Source organism: Balaenoptera physalus (genome assembly GCF_965194825.1).
Source record: "Balaenoptera physalus genome assembly, chromosome: 4".
NCBI lineage: Eukaryota > Metazoa > Chordata > Mammalia > Artiodactyla > Balaenopteridae > Balaenoptera > Balaenoptera physalus.
In genome coordinates, this window is record NC_138891.1 from 145,175,455 (window position 1) to 145,187,950 (window position 12,496).

The window sequence follows — 12,496 nt, forward strand, 5'->3', positions numbered from 1 at the left end:
GTACCCGGGCCTTCCTTTTTCCACTCTAAGCTGTGCCTGCCTGAGCCCCTGCCAAACCCAGGTGACGCTGGTGGGCCCCTGCCAGAGCCAGCGGGATTAGCAGCCGGGCTTGCCCTCATTTGTGTGGTCTTCGTCTGTTCCACAAAGGCTTCTTGAAATGCCAGTTTCCAAAATAAATAGTCGTTGCCCTCAGGTGCTTATAATTTAGCAGAGAGACCGTGGCGGCCACAGAGAGATGAACTCAAAGCTGGCTACCAGTAGGGCCCTGACCTAGACCTCAGCGTCGTAAGATCTGGCCCACGACTGACTCGCTGCACCTCTCCGAGCCTCAGTTTCCTCATCTGTAAAATGGGAGGGTGGCGACTGTCCGTGTCAGGGGCTCAGCTGAGCTAGAGAAAGAGCTGAGCCACCAGGTGTCGGAGGAGCCGATCACAGCAACAGGCCAAGCGGAAGGAGAGTGAAGACTTTAACCCTGTACTGCGACAGTGTCAGCAAGACCCCCCACCCCCCGGAAGGGCACCAACAGGCGTGCCAGGGAGCCCAGGACAAAAGCCACCTGCAGTCTGATGAGCCCTGGGGCCAGGGAGGGAGCGGGAGGAAGGGCCACGAGTGGGAAAGCACTGGGGCGTGGGCCAGAGTGGGGAAAGTGTCTTCACAGGAGGCCTGAAAGGAGGCCGGGAGTGCAGATGTGCGTGTGAGTGTGGCCGTGGCCACGGCCGTGGCCGGTGGGGCCAGCTCCCCCCAGGACGGCAGTGCCCTGGCTGTGCCCCAAGTCTGGGGGGAGTGGGCAGCGTCCTTGTGAGGCCTGTGGTTGGCCTGCGAGATCTCTCAAAGCAGTTCTGGCCGGGACCCAGGCTCCTCGTGCCCCGGAAAAGTCCCCTGGGGAGGCCCCCTGTGCTGGGGCCGCGAAGACCGAGGTTATTTGGTGGAGGGGTAACTGCCTTATGCTGGATGCACAGGTGTGAGCCACAGGCCTGCAGCCAGGTGGACACCCGGCCAGCTTCAGACGGTCTCTGAGATGGGCCCCTCCACTGCGGGTGGGGAGGGCGGGAAACGAGATGGCCAATAAGATCCTCTTTACTCTGGGGATTTCGTTGAGTTCACTGGGTGCCCAGGGACCAGGAGCAATTCATTCCCAAGAATTTAGGTGAGGCTACTATTAGGTCTGCCCTGCGGGACAGTGGGACCGATGACACTGCCATAGTCACAGAACAGTCCAGTTTGGGCCCAAGAAGAGGCAGATGGACCAGTGATGGGGAGGTCCGAGAGCTCAGAGACCCACGCAAGCAGGGACGACACGTGGTCCGGGCTCCACACAGATCCGTGGAGGGTGGACCGATCCGTGGGTGGTGGTGGGAAAGCTGGGCTTCGGTGGGGAGATAAGCCAGGCCCAATTTCTCCCTGAACAGGACACAGGTCATCAACTCCAGCTGGGGTGGAAAGAGAGACTTCCACGTCAGAGGGAGAAGTTGGGGGCTCTCTTTGTGACCTGGGGTTAAGGAAGATTTCTCAACACTAGACACAAACCATCAGAAAGAAGCTGGTCCATCTGCTTACATCAAAACAAGGATTTCCGCTCAATAAAGGACACCATGGGCCATGCTCTTGTCACAGGACAGAGCAGGAAAGGGGTTTGCCGTTCTTAAAGCTGACAAGGGGTGAACACACAGAAGGAACAAGGCACCCAGGACACCAGCAAGGAAAACATAAGAACAACCCTTACCCCAAAGGCAGGCAACCTAAGAAAGAAACAAGTCAAATATGATGAAAGCTAAGTCAATACGGTCAATGTAAATTCAACAGTGACAAGGTATCACTTTTCTCCTATTACACTGGTTAAAAAAGGAAACAGGAAAAAATATAAAGATGGAGCACAGAAGCAACCTAAATGTCCATCGACAGGTGAATGGATAAAAAAGCTGTGGTACAAAAAAATATACACGATGGAATACTCCTCATGGATATGGATATGAAAATCCTGAACAAAATATTAGCTAATCAAATCCAGCAACATGCCAGAAAGAGAGTACATCACAACCAAGTGGGGTTTATCCAGCAACTCAAGACCGCTTCAGTATTCAAAAATCATTCAATGTGGGTACACAGCACCTCTCTGTACTAGCTTCCCAATTTCCTGTGAATCTGTAACTATTTCAAAATAAAAAGTTTTAAAAAATCAGTTACTGTAATTCACCGTGTTAACAGACTTAGAAAACAATATGATCATCTCAACAGATGCATAAAAAGCATTTCATGAATCCCAACATCCATTCATGATAAAATCTCTCAGCAACAGAAGAGAACTTTTAGCCTGAGAAAGCTAGTCTAGAAAAAACTACAGCTAACATGATCCTTAACGGTGAAAGACTGAAGGCGTTCCCCCTAAGTTCAGGCATGTGTTAGTTGACATACATGCACCTCCTTGCTCTCTCCACCAGAGGGCACGGGGGAAGTGACACCCAGCGGCAGTGAGCACACCTAGCTCCAGGCCTTGGTTTCTAAATGCCACCATCCACTACAAGGCACCGGGGCTCCTTGGAGAAGTGGTTGATTCCAGGGATGCTGGAAGGGTCCAAGAGCCGAATGAAAGCGCTCCAGGGGTCAAAATGTCACAGATTGGTCACTGTCCCAAAGCTGGAGCAATTCGAACAAGAAAATAATGATAATATTGTAATAGAACTCAATAAAATTAACATTCTTTAGTCCATAACAGGACAAATAAACATATTGGGGGGGGGGAACAGCTCTTCCTTAGAGAAGAATTTTAATTAATAATTGGAGATGGGCCGTAGAAGTAGAAAATCCCATTAGCGCACCACAGTCATCATGCTGTAGGCATATCCCCAGAGGGGTGCTGAAACCACAGGGCAAATGTTTCAGCGGAAGGAGGATATCTGCAAAGTCTCAAAGAATCTCCCCCAGATATTTATTAATTACAAAGGGAGAAATAGTCACATCTTCAGTGATTAGACATAACAACACCAAGTAACCCCTGCTTCGCTGGACACATTACTTCTGTGGATTCTTCCCCTAAATGTGACAGCCCAAGTCGAATCATAAGAAAATGTCAGACAAACCCAGCTTGAGGGACAGCCCACAACACACCTGATCGCTGCTCTTCAAAAGTGTCCCAGTCACAAAGGACAAGGAAACTGTGAGCAATTGTCCCAGACTAGAGCCAACTAAGGAGATCTGATGAATGCACCGTGGGGCCCTGGAACAGAGGGAGGATACTCCTGAGAAACTGGTGAATCCGAAAAGTCTGTCCTTAGTGAACAGTAATGTCCCAATGCTGGTTTCTAAGACTTGGTAATGGATCTACAGTTCTGTGCGACGTTAACAATAGAGAAACCTGGGAAAGGGGCATACGTGAATTCTCTGTACTCCTTTTGTGATCATTCCATAAAATAAACTAAAAAAAAAAATCAACCCATGAGCTCAAACCACGCCTGGACCGGCAGAAATTGTGGGTGTGCTCCAAACCTGTCAGGCCACCTGCTGCCTGCACCCCGCCGTTCACTACTGTCCCTGAGAAAGAAGAAAGAACACCTGCTCGGCTTTTCCTTCCATCCCAGACTCTGGCCATGTGTCAGCCTCAGAGCAGGGACAGCACATATGAGGGGCTGAATTGCGTCGCAACAGGATGCTGCAGCCTCAGCCGCCAGCACCTGTGAATCTGACCTTATTTGGAAATAGGGTCTTTGCAGATATAATCAAGATAAAATGAGGTCTTTGGGGTGGCCCCTAATCCAACCTGATTGGTGTCCCTATGAAAGGGGGCAATTTGGACGCAGACAGGCACACATGGAAAAAGCCCTGTGAAGGTGAAGGCAGAGACCAGGGTGATGCTTCTACAAGCCAAGAAACCCCAAGAATTGCCAGAAAAGCCCCAGAAGCCAGGAGACAGCCTGGGGCAGACCCTCCCCGACAGCCTTGGAAGGAACCAGCCCTTCCAGCACCTTGGCCTCAGACGTCCGATGTCCAGACTATGAGATCCATTTCTGTTGCGTGAGCCGACCCATCTGCTGTGCTCTTACTGCTGCCTTGGACGTGATGCAGGGCTGCCTACGAAGCATGACTCACGTTATCTTTATTTAGAACCCAGTACCTTCCAACCACGGAGGCACGTGACCTCGTTCAGCCAGCTGGGCGACCCCAGCAGCGCTCACCCTGACCAGGGGCCAGGGCCCCGTGCCCACAGACACCGGCCCCGACTCGCGACACCGCCTAAAATGACAAGGTGACTTACACTCCACCCTGGGGTTTCTTTCTAGGACAAAAACGAGTAAAGACGTCCCAAGCCAATTTCAAGAGTTCTGTGAGCTGAGCAACGACTCCTGGAACAACAACAGCTGCCGCTCTTTCTGTGGACCTGCTCTCAGCAGCAAGCAGGAAGGGAGGGTGTGGAGCCTCCCCAGGACAACACACACACCCGGGAGGGGAGAAGCCGACAGCCGAGCACATCACACACACACTCACACTCCTCACACCCTCCTCCAGCCCCACTGACCCCGCCACGGCCGCGTAAACCCCATCCGTCTGCTCCAGCGCCCTGAGCTACGGCAGCGGCCCTGCCTGCCCAGTTCCTGCACCGGCTCCTGCTGGCAGGTGGACGACTGCCCAGAGAGCTGCTGCGAGCCCCCTGCTGCGCCCCCAGCTGCTGCGCCCCGGCCCCCTGCCTGACCCTCATCTGCGCCCCGGTGAGCTGTGTGTCCAGCCCCTGCTGCCCACCAGCCTGCACCAGCCCCTGCACAGTCCCGTGCTGCCAGCAGTCTAGCTGCCAGCCCTCCTGCTGCACCTGCTCCCCTGCCAGCGGGCCTGCTGCGTGCCCGTCTGCTGCAAGCCCGTCTGTTGCTTGCCCATCTGCTGCACACCTGTCTGCTGCACACCTGTCTGCTGCAAGCCTGTCTGTTGCACACCTGTCTGCTGCAAGCCCGTCTGTTACACACCTGTGTGCTGCAAGCCCGTGTGCTGTGACGCCACCCCCTGCTCAGCCCCCTCATGCTGCCAGCCCACCCCCTGCCCCTCGTCCTGCTGCAGACCCTCCTCCTCTGTGTCCTTTCTCTGCCGCCCTGTGTGTTCCTGCCCGGCCCGCTGTGTCTCCGCCTCGGCCCTGGAGCCCTGCTGCTGACCGGGCACGTCCCCCCAAGGCCCGCTGGTCTCCAGGGTCCCTCAGCAGAGGGGCTGAGCTCAGAGATACCAGCACTTAGCCTCCTCCAGGAGTTTATCCCCCAGAAAGGACACCCACAGGCCATCTCCTCTGTGTCACCAGGAATGATGAGGACTTCCTCATCCTCCAGGGTCTTCTCAGCAATCGCTGCCACAGCCATCCCAGAGCCTAAGCCCAGGCCGGAGTCATCACAGCGGGTCCAGGTCATGTCTCTCTGGGCCCCGCGCCTCCTCCCGGCCCCACCCCTCTCCGCTCCCCTGGGAGGACCTGCCTGCCTGGCCTGCTAAACTCGCCTTCTCGACTCCATATGCTTCTTCATCTGTCTTCTCTGCCACCCAACCCCCAGCCCCACGCCTTCTCAGAGCTGTGCAGTGGGCCGAGGCGCTGCCCACCCGGCCCTCCTTCCTTCCCGCTTGCCACTTACAGAGGTCTGGTCAACCTTGCGGCGGTAAGGCTCTTCCCCACCCCACTCCCCTTTACTCGTGCACAGGCAGCCCCACAACAAATCGCTAGCAAATCTATCCCGTCCTGGCATCGGCTTCTTGGAGAACCCAAGCTGACACATGCACCCTCATTTTAGTGCAGAAAGAAAGGAGGGAGGGAGGGACAGAGGGAGAGAAAGGGGAGGGGGCGGGGAAGGAAGGGAGGAAGGGAGGCAAGGAGGAAGGAAATGAGTAACTAAGCTATGGCCCAGTGCTAGAGCAACACTCGTACATGAAAAATTCTCACCAGCCTCTGGTTGCCTTTAAATTACTTCAATCTGTTCTGAAGAATTCTGGCAAAATTTTCACCTTGATTTGCATGTGTCTCAATTTAAACACATAATGGCTTCATCTACTCATTACTTGTGCGTATCACCTTTTCTTGGATCCTGGAAAGACCTTGGTGCACTAAAATACAAAACAAAGAGCTGTGCTAATAAACCAACAAAGGAAATAATAGGAAATCATAAACAAAATCAATGAATCCAAAAAGAAGGCAGAAAAAGAAGAAAAGGGGAAGAAGAATGTGGGGCAAATAGACAGCATTATCACACTAAACATAGGTTGTCTACATACTCCAATTAAAAGACTGGTGGATCGAGTTTTTTAAAAAAGACCCAACTTTATGCTGCCTATAAGAAATGCATTTTAAATATAAGATGAAAATACGTTAAAAGTAAAAGATGGAAAAAGACATATCATGCTAACATTAATCAAAAGAAAGCTGCAGCAGTTATATCAATACCATAAAAAATAGATCCCAGATCAAAGAATGATCTGGAATGAAGAGAATCCTTTCATAAAGATGAAAGAGCCAATTGATCTTAAATGTTTATGCACCTAATACCAGACCTTCAAAATGTATGAAGCAAAAACTGATTGACCTGCAATGAGAAACAGACAAATCCACTCTTATGGCCTGAGATTTCAACAATCCTCTCTCAATAACTTATAGAACAAGCAGACAGAAAATCAGAAAGGATATAGACTATTTGAACAATACTATTAACCAATTTGAACTATTTGACATTGAAGGAACACTCCACCCCCAAACAGAATAACCCTTCATTTTAAGTGAAGGCAAAACATGTACACATTTGTCAAGACAGACCATATGGGGGCTATAAAGCAAGTCTCTATAAATTAGAAAAGATTTAAGTCGTAAAATGGGTATTTTCTGACCACAGTGGAATTAAATTAGAAAACCAGTAACAGAAAGATCTTGTAAAATCCCCAACTATTTAGAAATGAAATAGACTTCTAAATAACCCATAAATGAAGAAATGAAGAAAAGAGGAAATCAGAAAATATTTTGACCTCTATGAAAGTGAAAATACATATCAAAATTTGTGGGATGTTGCTATAGCAATACTGAGGGGGACATTTGTAGCACTGAATGTCCTTGTTAGAGAAGAAAGTTCTCAAATAAATGACCTCAGCTTCCACCTTAAGAAACTAAGAGGTAAATTAAACTCAAAAAAGAAAGACAATAACAAAGATCAGAGTGGAAAATCAATGGAATGGAAAACAGAAAAATAAAAATGAAAATCAAATAAACCAAAAGCTGTCTCCTTGAGAAGATTGATAAAATTGATAAATCTTTAGCCATACTGACCAGCAAGTCAGAGAGAAAATAGTAATCACCAATATGAAGAATCAGAGATGTGACATCACTAGAGATCCTACAGACATTGAAAGTATAATAAGGAAACATTATGAATCACTTTATGCCCATAAGTTTGACAACCTAAGTGAAATGGATGAATTCCTTGGAGGCCACGGACTACCAAAACTCACTCAAGGAGAAATATATAGGACTTCCCTGGTGGCACAGTGGTTAAGAATCCGCCTGCCAATGCAGGGGACACGGGTTCTAGCCCTGGTCTGGGAGGATCCCACATGCTGCGGAGCAGCTAAGCCCGTGCACCACAACTACTGAGCCTGCAGTCTAGAGCCCGCGAGCCACAACTACTGAGCCTGCGTGCCACAACTACTGAAGCCCACACACCTAGAGCCCATGCTCTGCAACGAGAGAAGCCACTGCAATGAGAAGCCCGTGCACCGCAATGAAGAGTAGCCTCCGCTCACCGCAACTAGAGAAAGCCTGTACACAGCAACAAAGACCCAACGCAGAAAGAAAGAAAGAAGAAATATATAAACTGAATAGCCCTATAGTCATCAAAGAAATTGGATCTGTAGTTTAAAACCTCCCCACAACCCACCTGTCCTTCGACAGGTGAATGGTTAGCAAACTGAGAAACACCTACACCTTGGAGTCTTACTCTGCAATAAAAAGGAGCAAATTATTGACACACACCACAGCCTGAGTGGATCCGAAAGGAATTGTGTGGAGTGAAAAAAGTCAGTCTCAAAAACCGACATACCATATGATGCCATTTACATAACATTCTCAATTTTACAAAAGAATAGAGATGAAAAAGAGCCAAGTGGTCATCAAGGGTTAGGAATGAGAGGGCGGGTGGTTGTGGCTGTAATGGGGTAGACAGAGCGGAGCCTCGTGGTGATGGTACAGTCCTGTATCTGACTGTGCTGGTGTTTGTATGATCTACAAATGTGAAAATACTGCATGGAACTACACACACACACACACACACACACACACACACACACACACACACAAATGCATGTAAAACTGATGAAATCTGGGGACTTCCCTGGTGGCGCTGTGGTTAAGAATCTGCCTGCCAAGGCAGGGGACACGGGTTTGAGCCCTGGTCCGGGAAGATCCCACATGCCACAGAGCAACTAAGCCCGCGAGCCACAACTACTGAGCCTGTGTGCCACAAATACTGAAGCCCGTGCGCCTAGAGCCCGTGCTCTGCAGCAAGAGAAGCCACTGCAATGAGAAGCCCACGCAATGCAACGAAGGGTAGCCCCGGCTCACCACAAGTAGAGAAAGCCCGCGTGCAGCAACGAAGACCCAAGGCAGCCAAAACTAAATAAATAAGTAAATAAAAATTAAATGTAAAAAACTGATGAAATCTGAATAAGACCTGTGGATTGTTAATCTCCTGGTTGTGATTTGTGCTTGTTACCCAAGATGCTGTCATTAAGGAAAACTGGGTAAAGGGTACACAGGAACTCCCTGTACCTCCTTTTTGGCAACTTCTTGGAAATCTATAATTACTTCAAAATTGAAAATTTATTTATTTATCTTTTTTAAAGATTTTTTTTAATGTGGACCATTTTTAAAGCCTTATTGAATTTGTTACAATATTGCTTCTGTTTCATGCTTTGGTTTTTTGGCCACGAGGCAAAAAACTCCCCAACCAGGGATTGAACCCACACCCCCTGCATTGGAAGGCAAACTCTCAACCACTGGACCGCCAGGGAAGTCCCAAAATTGAAATTAGAAAAAAAAAACAAAAAACTTTCCACGAAGAAAAGGCCCAGATGGCTTCACTGGTGAATTCTATCAGGCGTGACACAAAACACCAGCACATCCAACAAGCCCAGCGTCCACCATCTCGGGGGCACTAGGAGAAGGCCACAGGAGATGCTGTGGCCTTTGAATGCCCCAGCAGCTTCCCTTGAGCCTAAACCAGGGAGCTGCCCCGGTCCCCCCGTCACTGTCACGTAACCACTGAGACCTCCAGGATCTTCCTTCCACTCTCAATATTGTTCCGGGACACCCGGAGCTGAAGGCCCCTCCCCGTGGGATATACCAGCAGGGTGAGGACCTGGCTGCCTCCTTAACTCCCCAGACGGCCCGCCTGACCCTGGGGATGGCTCCAGCCCAATGCTCGCCCACCCCACGTGCCCTCCCAGTTGCGGGTAGGAAAGACAAATTAATCCAGCAGAATCCTGGCTGAGTCCCAGCACGGCCCCCTGCTCCTGCCCAGCTCCTGGCCTCCCCCCTCAGGGATGGGCTGTCCTCCATGCCCCTGCCCAGGGGCACCAGGAGTAGTCGGGCACTGTCCTCCAGGCATAAACCCTGGGACCCCCTCATAGCCACAGCAAGCTCACCAGGAGCCACCACGGTGTCCCCCCGAGGGAATCACGGCCACACATGTCCCCTGACCCGCCATCAGGGAACCTGCAGAAGGAACAGCTGGACCACAGCCCAGCCCAGCCCAACACCAGCCTCTTCAAGGGCCAGACCCCGGGCAGGCGGTCAGCCAGGTACCCAGTGGGCAACTGACTCATCTACCGAGGCTTCCGGGCCAGGCACCAACCAGGAACGACAGGAGGGACAACACACACACCGAGGAGGGTAAAAAAGCCGACAGCCGAGCACATCACACACACTCTCTCACACACTCACACTCACACACACACACACTCACACACACACACACACACACACCGAGGGTAAAAATGCCGACAGCCGAGCACATTACACAACACACTCACACACACACACACACACACACACACTCTCTCACACACACACACACACCAAGGAGGGTAAAAAAGCCGACAGCTGAGCACATCACACACACACACACTCACACACACACACTCTCTCTCACACACCAAGGAGGGTAAAAAAGCCGACAGCCGAGCACATCACACAACACACTCACACACTCACACACCGAGGAGGGTATAAAAGCCGAGAGCCAAGCACATCACACACACACTCACACACTCACACTCACACTCACACACACACACACCCCAAGGAGGGTATAAAAGCCGACAGCCAAGCACATCACACACACACACTCACACACTCACACACACTCACACACACACACACACCGAGGAGGGGTATAAAAGCTGACAGCCGAGCACATCACACACACACTCTCACACACTCACACTCACACACACACACACACACACACACACACACACACCGAGGAGCGTAAAAAACCCGACAGTCGAGCACATCACACACACACACACACACACACACACACCGAGGAGCGTAAAAAAGCTGACAGCCGAGCACATCACACATACACACTCACTCACTCACACTCACACTCACACACCCTCCTCTAGCCCCCCCACCCCCACCATGGCCGCGTCCACCCCGTCCGTCTGCTCCAGCGCCCTGAGCTACGGCAGCGGCTCTGCCTGCCCGGTTCCTGCACCGGCTCCTGCTGGCAGGTGGACGGCTGCCCAGAGAGCTGCTGCGAGCCCCCTGCTGCGCCCCCAGCTGCTGCGCCCCGGCCCCGTGCCTGACCCTCGTCTGCGCCCCAGTGAGCTGTGTGTCCAGCCCCTGCTGCCAAAGAGCCTGCACCAGCCCCTGCATGGCCCCGTGCTGCCAGCAGTCTAGCTGCCAGCCCTCCTGCTGCACCTGCTCCCCTGCCAGCAGGCCTGCTGTGTGCCCACCTGCTGCAAGCCTGTCTGTTGCACACCTGTCTGCTGCACACCTGTCTGCTGCAAGCCCGTCTGTTATACACCTGTGTGCTGCAAGCCCATGTGCTGCAAGCCCGTGTGCTGTGAGGCTGCCCCCTGCTCAGCCCCCTCGTGCTGCCAGCCCACCCCCCACCCCTCGTCCTGCTGCAGACCCTCCTCCTCCGCGTCCCTCCTCTGCCGCCCCGCCTGCTGTGCCCACCTCCTCCTGCCAGCCCAGCTGCTGCCGCCTGGCCTCCTCCGTGTCCCTGCTCTGCCGCCCGGTGTGCTCCTGCCCCACCTGCTGTGTCCCCAACTTGGGCACATCCTGCTGCTGACCGGCTGGATCGTCTGCCCCCCACAAGCTGCTGTCTCTCGGGAGCCCCTGCCCCTCTGCTGGTGCCAGGACCTCCCTTCTCCCCCTCGCTTGACACTCAGTGGCTGCCCAGAAGGGATTTGAACCTGCCGTCCATCCCACAGACCCCTCGACCAGGATGGACTGCGGGCCCCGGGCGCCTCCTCTGTGGGGTTGGCAGCTTGAATCCCATGTGACAAAGGTCAGCTGCTATCATCAATAAAATACTGTGTCCTCCTCAAAGACATTGTCTCGAATCCGAGTTCAAGCAGCTGAGAGACCACAGGATCTGAAAGCGGGTGCCATCTGCAGGCTCTGTGTCCCTTCCTACCCCAGGGCCCACCCTCCCCAAAGCCGGCAAGGGAGGTGGGCGTGGGGGCAGAAGGCTCGGACCCTGAGCGGGCCCTGGGCTCCTCCCATGCCCACCCCGCTGCCTGTGCAGGTTAAAGGTACGTGAGGAGCAGCAGAAACCCTGCTGGGTCGGGATCTGAGAGTCCTGGACGAGCACCGTTGCAGGGAGGTGCCCACCCAGAGGAGGGCTGCCTGCATGCTGGTCTGCGTGCGAGTGCCTGTGGGCCCCGAGGGCGGTGCAGGGTCGGTTCATACATCACTCGTTCTGCTCAAGATTTCAAGGCCTGAGTGAGGAGGCACAGAGCAAAAAAGACATCTTGTGAACAAACCCTCAGGACAGTAGGAGGATGAGCCTGCAGTCTCAGTGGACCACCAGCACTAGAGTCAAGTGGGCAGCAGTCAGACTGACCAGGTCAGCATCGGATGCCCTACTTATCACCCCATCAATAACAGACTGATGAGGCCCATAGGAGCAGGAGAAGAGTGGAGGCCAGGCAGGAGGGACCAGGAATTGAAGGCACCTCCCAGGGGGCCCCGCCCCCACCCCAGCTTAGCTATATGCAGGGAAGTGGGGACAGAGCAAAACCCAAAGAGGACCTTTAAACAGGAAGTGGTTAGATCATAAATCTGCCTCAACTCTTAAATACCTTGCCGAGTTTATTCAAGACCTGTACTCTTTACTTATTCATATTTAAGAAAAATACGACAATCTCCATAGATAAACAGAGGCACCGCATCCTCGGCTCGTGGCCTAGCGTCTGGCTTCCCTCTTCCCGCGGCCTCGCCTTCTGTGGCCGAGTCTCCCGGCCCCTCTCCCAAGTCCCACCCGGA

The 12,496-nt window shown here is 52.4% G+C and overlaps 1 protein-coding gene and 2 pseudogenes across 3 annotated transcripts in view; 2 read left to right on the plus strand and 1 right to left on the minus strand.

The window, feature by feature from the left end:
- Positions 1-12,496, minus strand: part of TSPEAR (thrombospondin type laminin G domain and EAR repeats) — a 90,691-nt gene that overhangs the window by 37,552 nt on the left and 40,643 nt on the right. The gene's annotated exons all lie outside the window — the stretch shown is intronic.
- LOC309659591 lies at positions 4,535-5,302 on the plus strand (annotated as a pseudogene). The gene has a single exon. The product of its transcript is annotated as an uncharacterized misc_RNA (transcript).
- LOC309659592 lies at positions 10,640-11,297 on the plus strand (annotated as a pseudogene). The gene has a single exon. The product of its transcript is annotated as an uncharacterized misc_RNA (transcript).